Source organism: Xyrauchen texanus, chromosome 4 (assembly GCF_025860055.1).
Source record: "Xyrauchen texanus isolate HMW12.3.18 chromosome 4, RBS_HiC_50CHRs, whole genome shotgun sequence".
Classification (NCBI taxonomy): domain Eukaryota; kingdom Metazoa; phylum Chordata; class Actinopteri; order Cypriniformes; family Catostomidae; genus Xyrauchen; species Xyrauchen texanus.
In genome coordinates, this window is record NC_068279.1 from 29,298,917 (window position 1) to 29,305,812 (window position 6,896).

The 6,896-nt window shown below is 37.5% G+C and overlaps 1 pseudogene; it reads right to left on the bottom strand.

The window, feature by feature from the left end:
- Nucleotides 1-325: 325 nt before the first annotated feature.
- Nucleotides 326-2,289, bottom strand: LOC127641180 (uncharacterized; annotated as a pseudogene).
- Between the last annotated feature and the right edge of the window lie 4,607 nt (nt 2,290-6,896).

The following is a 6,896-nucleotide window of genomic DNA, read 5'->3' on the forward strand; positions in this document are numbered from 1 at the left end:
GCAAGCTGAAGAACACCATCCCAACTGTAAAGCATGGGGGTGGCAGCATCATGTTGTGGGTGTGCTTTGCTGCAGGAGGGACTGTTGCACTTCACAAAATAGATGGCATCATGAGGAAGGAAAATTATGTGGATATGTTGAAGCAACATCTCAAGACATCAGCCAGGAAGTTAAAACTTGGTTGCAAATGGGTCTTCCAAATGGACAATGACCCCAAACATATGTAGCATTTAATTAAAATGACAAATATTCTCCTTTGATTGTTGAAAGCTTTTACCCCAAACAGACCAAGAATATAAAGGCATCTCTGAAAATCAATTCATTGCTATTTCTTTTCAACACATCTAGCAGATGATTCCACCAGAACTATGATATCATTGGTTCCATGGAGTAACGCCACTGGAGGAACTCTGCACAAAAATTTAAATAGTTACTCCTAATTTTATAAATGTTAAGAAATGCTACTGACTGTGTTATTATTAATTACTGTAATTCTTGTGTGCAAATTTCTTCATGTCAGTCCCATTCAAGGAAATTAATTGTTCTGTTCCATAGTAGCTCAGTTTTAAACACAGAGTGCACTGTGCTCCTTTCTGCACTGTAGTGACTTGGTAAACTGCATTTGTATTCTAACAAGCAAATGGTAAGCACTACAACTTGCAGGTCAATAGAGGCAGTACAAAAGTCAACTAAGCGACTTTATTATAGATAACAATAGGTGATGTTTTGCTGCTATGCCAATTGTGCACTGCATCTTAATCAGATGCACAGGTAAATATCTAAACATGCTCGGCATTACTGCCTACTGCACCTCCACTATTGCCTCAGTCATCCAGCTATGGGTTCATCAGCCGAGAGCCACCTATCATGGATGTTTTGCCCCATTAATCCCAGAATTTCTCCTGGTGGTGGGGCAGTGGTCAGGGATCTCCCTGCCACCCCCACAAGCTTCAATGTAATGGTTATCTCAGAAGGAAATTTAGACAATGTTTGACTGGAATAAGCAATAACAATTTCATACCATTTCATCTGATCCTCATTCAATTTCTTGAGTAATAATTAAAGTTCTCCACGCCATCTATAGCTTTGTGCATAGTGGACACATATTCAACAGCCCACATTTCCTCGTGCTTGTAATGATCCATTATACTGTATACTCCACTTAGACCTATTCAAAGAATACAATAAATATAATAACAATAAACATATAGCATTTACCTATGATTCCTTTAATGGCACATGCAATTCTCTCTGTTTTTAGGCCTCAATGAACAGCTCTTCAACACTGTTCACCAGGAACAATGTGGTAAGAGCACACAGATGAGCCCCTGCAGAATAACCTATTAAAACTATGTTGTCCTGTATATAAAAGCAATCAGGATTAAAATGCCTTTTTTCCTAGACATATTTTCATACACATAGATTTAACCTAAGTCAAATTGTCTTGTCTCAAATATAATGTTTAGAAAATACATTGAAACAACTTTATATACCAAGTATTTTGCAGTACATTAGTAAAAGTAATGCTGAACTGTTATTGTGGAATATTTTATGCCACTTTAACAGTTTTTACACTTTGTAACAGATGAAGCTGATAGTGGACTGGAGTTTAAAATGTACTTGGTCAAGACTGAACGCATGGCCTGTTTCTCTCACCCACAGCAAACTGTCACTAATGTCTCAAACCATATTTAAAACATTTCCCTAAAAACACAACACAGGTTTTTCTTATATAAAGTATATTAAAAATGCCATTTGTAAACAAAAGTAAATACAGTAGGTGGCTCACCTTTGGATATATGGAATAATCTGGACAAATTACAGAGGCATGAAACTCTTTCGCCATTTGTAGGGCTAACAGACAGTAAATGGATCTCTATCCTGAGCCCCAAACACCTCCATACACAAACACAACTACCGGCACAGGAGCTGCATTTGAATGATGTGTGCTTGGTGAGTTGTACAAATCTAGCCTGTTACCTCTGCGACCAAAAGTGGTACCCTAAAAAAGGACAGATCCTGTATATTGTAATCCAGCACAACAGAAAGGAATGCCTGAATGTTCAAAATATTCTATTACAGATATGTCTATGTTTCATCATCAATGTTCTAAATTTAGAATAAGTATTTGTATCTTATTTGTAGCTTAGTAGTGGTTGCAAGTAAACCACATGTTGTGTCAAAATGTAACATAAATACAAAAACAGAACTAACTTTCACATAATGCTTGTTATCTTTGTCGTTACTGTAACACAGTTTCCACTGAAAATACAATTTGCCATACTGCATCTCAAGCAGTAGATGTATATGCAGTTTTTTAATCCAAATCATTAAAAAACCCACAAACAAAATTATATAAAAAATAACTGTAACACAACTTCACAGCAGAAGGGAAGGAGAACACGGGGAAGTGGGTTTTCCAGGCTCAGATAAGACTTTTACAGCCACTTCAATGCTTTACAACTTCACAAACTCATCAGCTTCACAGGCACGTAGTCACTTAAACACATTAGTTTCACAAACACAACAGATTAAATGCAATGCTTCAGGAGCACCGTGGCCTTCCTTGTGCTAGACTCTCTCCCTCTTCTGCTGGTGGCGTGGCTGCTTAAATGCCGCTCTCCCCATGCTCTTTGGAATTAGAAACAGGTGTTAAACATAATCTTGCTCAGGTATAAGCGCTTTCTCTCTCTCCGGACGGATGCTTGACCACGCCCACGCTGCAACATATCCCCACTGCCCGAATCAGGCGGGTGATCCACGCATTGGTATCTTTCATTCAGTGGACTCATTGGAGCCCTCTGTCTGAAGTGTCCTTCTGCAAGACAAAAGTGCCCCAGGAACTGTTTCACCCCCTTTTTGGTCTTGGGCCTCGGGCAGGTCACAATCGCCGCAGTCTTGTCAATTTGGGGACGCACCTGCGCACGTTGCAGCAATCTCAGAACCGCTCTCAGATGCTGCATGTTCCACTGCCAATCATTACTGTAAATGATGATGTCATCTAAATAGGCAACAGCATACGCCGAATGCTGAAACGTAGCTGGGGCCCCAAACAAACCGAACAGAAGTGTAAAAAATGGGCCTGTGTTGAGTTTTGCTCTAAGATCAAGAACATATTGAATTTTGTTTGGTTGAAGGTCCCTCCTCCCAAGTATGACATCAAGCACGCCGTGCGGGCGGTGCCCATACAGCAGATCCAATGGGGAAAACAAAATGGAGGCTTGCGGACCTCTTGTACTGCAAATAACAGGGGATTGAGCCATTTGTTCCAATTTTTTGTATCCTCGTGCACAAACTTACGAATCATATTTTTAAGGGTTTTATTAAATCGCTCCACCAGGCCATCTGTTTGTGCATGGTAAACGCTTGTGCGGATTGACTTAATGAACAAACATCTGTAAAGTTTGCATAGTGTCCCTGACATAAAGGTTGTGCCCTGATCAGTGAGGATTTCTTTCATAATCCCCACCAGGGAGATTATTTTGAAACTACGTGCTGAGATGTTGTGCAGAGGCACTGCTTCCAGGTATTGCGATGCATATCCACTAGGATGTCCACGTGCTGACCACTCTAATGGCCCAATGAGGTCTATTACAATTCTCTCAAAGGTGACCTCAATCAGTGGAAGGGGCGCAATAGCACTTTTAAGGTGGCCAGTGGATTCATCAGCTGACATTCGCGGCATACCGCACACCACCTGCAGACATCTTCACCAATGCCCGGCCAATAAAAATGGGCTATTAGGTGGTTGAGTGTTTTTCTTTGCCCAAGATGAATCGACATGGGATTATAATGAGCCACCTGGAACACCATTTTCCAATGGCTCCGCGTTATTAAGAGCTGGATTGTATCTTCCTTTGATTGAGCATCCAGCAGCACTCTGTACAACTGCTTGTTTATAATTGCAAAATAGGGATATGCAAGTGCAACATTCAGCTGGAGTTGCTGACCATCGATCACCCTCACTTAGTCAAAGGCATGCTTGAGTGTTTAGTCTTGCAACTGCTTCAAAGGGAAATCCCCTTCAGGAAATCCCCTGAGGATGGGAAGGGCTGGAGTTGCTTAGTATCCACATCACAGATGACCCATCTTGATCTATCGACACCACCAACAGAACCTGGCCAAGAAAGTCCAAAAACCTCTGCACTTCCTCCCACAGTTGAGGAAGGCTCATCTCCCACAAATCCATCCTCTTAACTTTCTTTAGGGGAATCATAGAGAGCCTCTTCCTTCCACCCCCACCCTCCAATAACCTAGGGGCAGCTGATTGACTCTTGCACAAATACACTGGTAGTTTACACTATGATGCTGCTACATTGGTTTACTTTTTATTTTTAAATTTGCTATGAACATTTGACCCCACTTACACACATATTGCACTGCCTTTTGCTACTTGTCATGTCATCCACTTCCACTGAAATACTATATTAATTAGGGATGAGTCACGATTTTCGAATATTCGATTAGTTGATTTTATTATGGAATATTGAATAGGATGTGCGGGATGATTGTCTTTAAAAAATCCCCATGTTTTAGTTGTGGTTATAAGTTGCAATCCTAAATTCACATAATATTTGTATACATTTTATAAATATATTCTTAATATTTGTTGTATTTGTTTCTATGTTTGAGCTTATATATCTCAATATTAATAACAGTCTGGTTAATTTTGAGTCTTGAAATGTAAACTCTCAAGGGTTGGCTTTCTAAATATATGTTGGTTATGTGTATATTCAGAATGACTTCTGAGCAGCAACCTTTTTATTTTGGGGATGTCATGAATGCATCACTTGCCAAAATTGGGGCTGACTAGTAAGGGGTTAAACGTATATAAATGAAACGTTTTATATAAAAATTATACATTTGATAAAAAACCTTCACTCTTGTTAGCTGCATTTTCTATCTTCTTACGTGCTCTTCTTATGTGTTCTTTGTTGGTGAAGAGCCTGTAGCATTCTCTGTGAAATCCAACATTAGCCGGCACATCTTGGACGTCTTCGGAATTTAAGTTAAATGCCAATACGGCTTTTTCAGCTACTGTACTCTCTGTGGTTTGCAGGTTCACCCATAAATTTGTACACTGAACAATCTTTGCCCAACTTGTCTGGGAAAGGGGGGTTACAGGGCTTTTTACATTTGAGGCTAAATGGATAAAACACCTCATTTTTACCTCAGTATTACTGAACTACAGAACTAAATTTACACTTTTAATGATTTACAGCAAAATTGTAATTTAAAGAACGCAGCTTCCTGGTCATCTCTTCATTATTTACATTGGTTGTCAAGGAAACGGGAGGTTTTCTAACGTTATGATTAGTACTCCTGCTTATTTGCCGGTTTAAAAAAGTAAGAGTTTGTAAGGACATTTTGCGTCAAATGTGCAAACAACAAAGTTGGAAACAATGTCTGTAGTACTTATACGATTTTATTACATGACCTCAGCAAAAAAAGACTTACACAGCTGTGAGGTAAGTATTAAATTCATAATTTCGAGGTCCGGCCCACCGCCTAAAGCTGACATAGCTTACACCAATCAGAACGTTCATTTCAGAGGCGATTGGATAATTGCTAACCAATCATATTTTCAATTTCAGTAAAGGGAGGGACATTTCCAGCCTCTGACGCGAAATGTGTGTATGTGTGTGTGTGTGTGTGTGTGTGTGTGTGTGTATATGTATGTGTGTGTGTGTGTGTATATATATATATATATATATATATATATATATATATATATATATATATATATATATATATATATATTTCAATGTAACTTATGCAATTAATCTTTTTGAAAATGTTGCATTTTATTGCACCCTGCTAGTTTTTGATGCTTTTTTGTTGCACTTTATTGCTGTCGGTGGAGCCTTTTTCTCGTAATATCTACAACACAAGCGATTCATTCCAAGGAAATATTAACATTAATGACAAAATATTATTCTACTAAATGGGGGGAAATTACTGGAATATTCCCAAAATGCTAGTGGCCTACAGTGACACCTATTTAATTTGTTTACCTAAATACACCAATAAAAACTCCCGTTTGGTCTTTTATCCCATTTTTGTTTTATGACAAAGTATAATATGCAAATAAACACATTGTTTTATTGTCTAATAATAGGTACGATTGCTGTTTCTGTCAGATGGCAACGAGTAAAGAATAATAATACTTATAATAATAATAAAATAAAAATGTTACCGAGTTAAAGAGTTACTTAGTTACACATCATGCACTAAAAATATTTCCAAGTAGAAAACTTGAAATCACGGTCTGTTTTTATGCGCAGACCACAGTTCGGTGCCTTACAGAGAGTCTAATATCTGCAGTGAGAGAAAAGAAGGAGAAGACAGAGTGTCTCCTTTCCCCGCCTCCCTGTATTTATTAAAAGCAATAAAACAGGGTGTGCTTCTAATTTCGTGAATCATTTATTTATAATGAGGATGTTTTTATCTAACTGCCAATTATTGGCTAATGAATAAGTTTCAACAGCAGACTTTCTATTTGAAAAGTACAACATAATATAGTTATCGGAAACACTTTAGAATAATGTTAACATTAGTTAATGTGTTATCTTGAACAACCAATGAACAATATTTTACAGCATTTATTATTTTTTCTTAATTTTAGTTTATAGATATACAATTGTTCATTTTTAGTCCATGTCAGTTTATAGTGCATTAACTAAAATTAACTAATAAAACTTCTTTAACAGTTGTTAAAACAGTTGTTTAAAAAGATTGAAAAAAATATTAATAGATGTTGAAATGAACATTAACAAAGAAGATTAATAAATGCTGTAGAAGTATTGCTTATTGTAGTTCATGTTAAGTAATGTAATTAACTAATGTTAACAATGGAAACTTATTATAAAGTGTCGAATTTTCCATCATTTATGAAA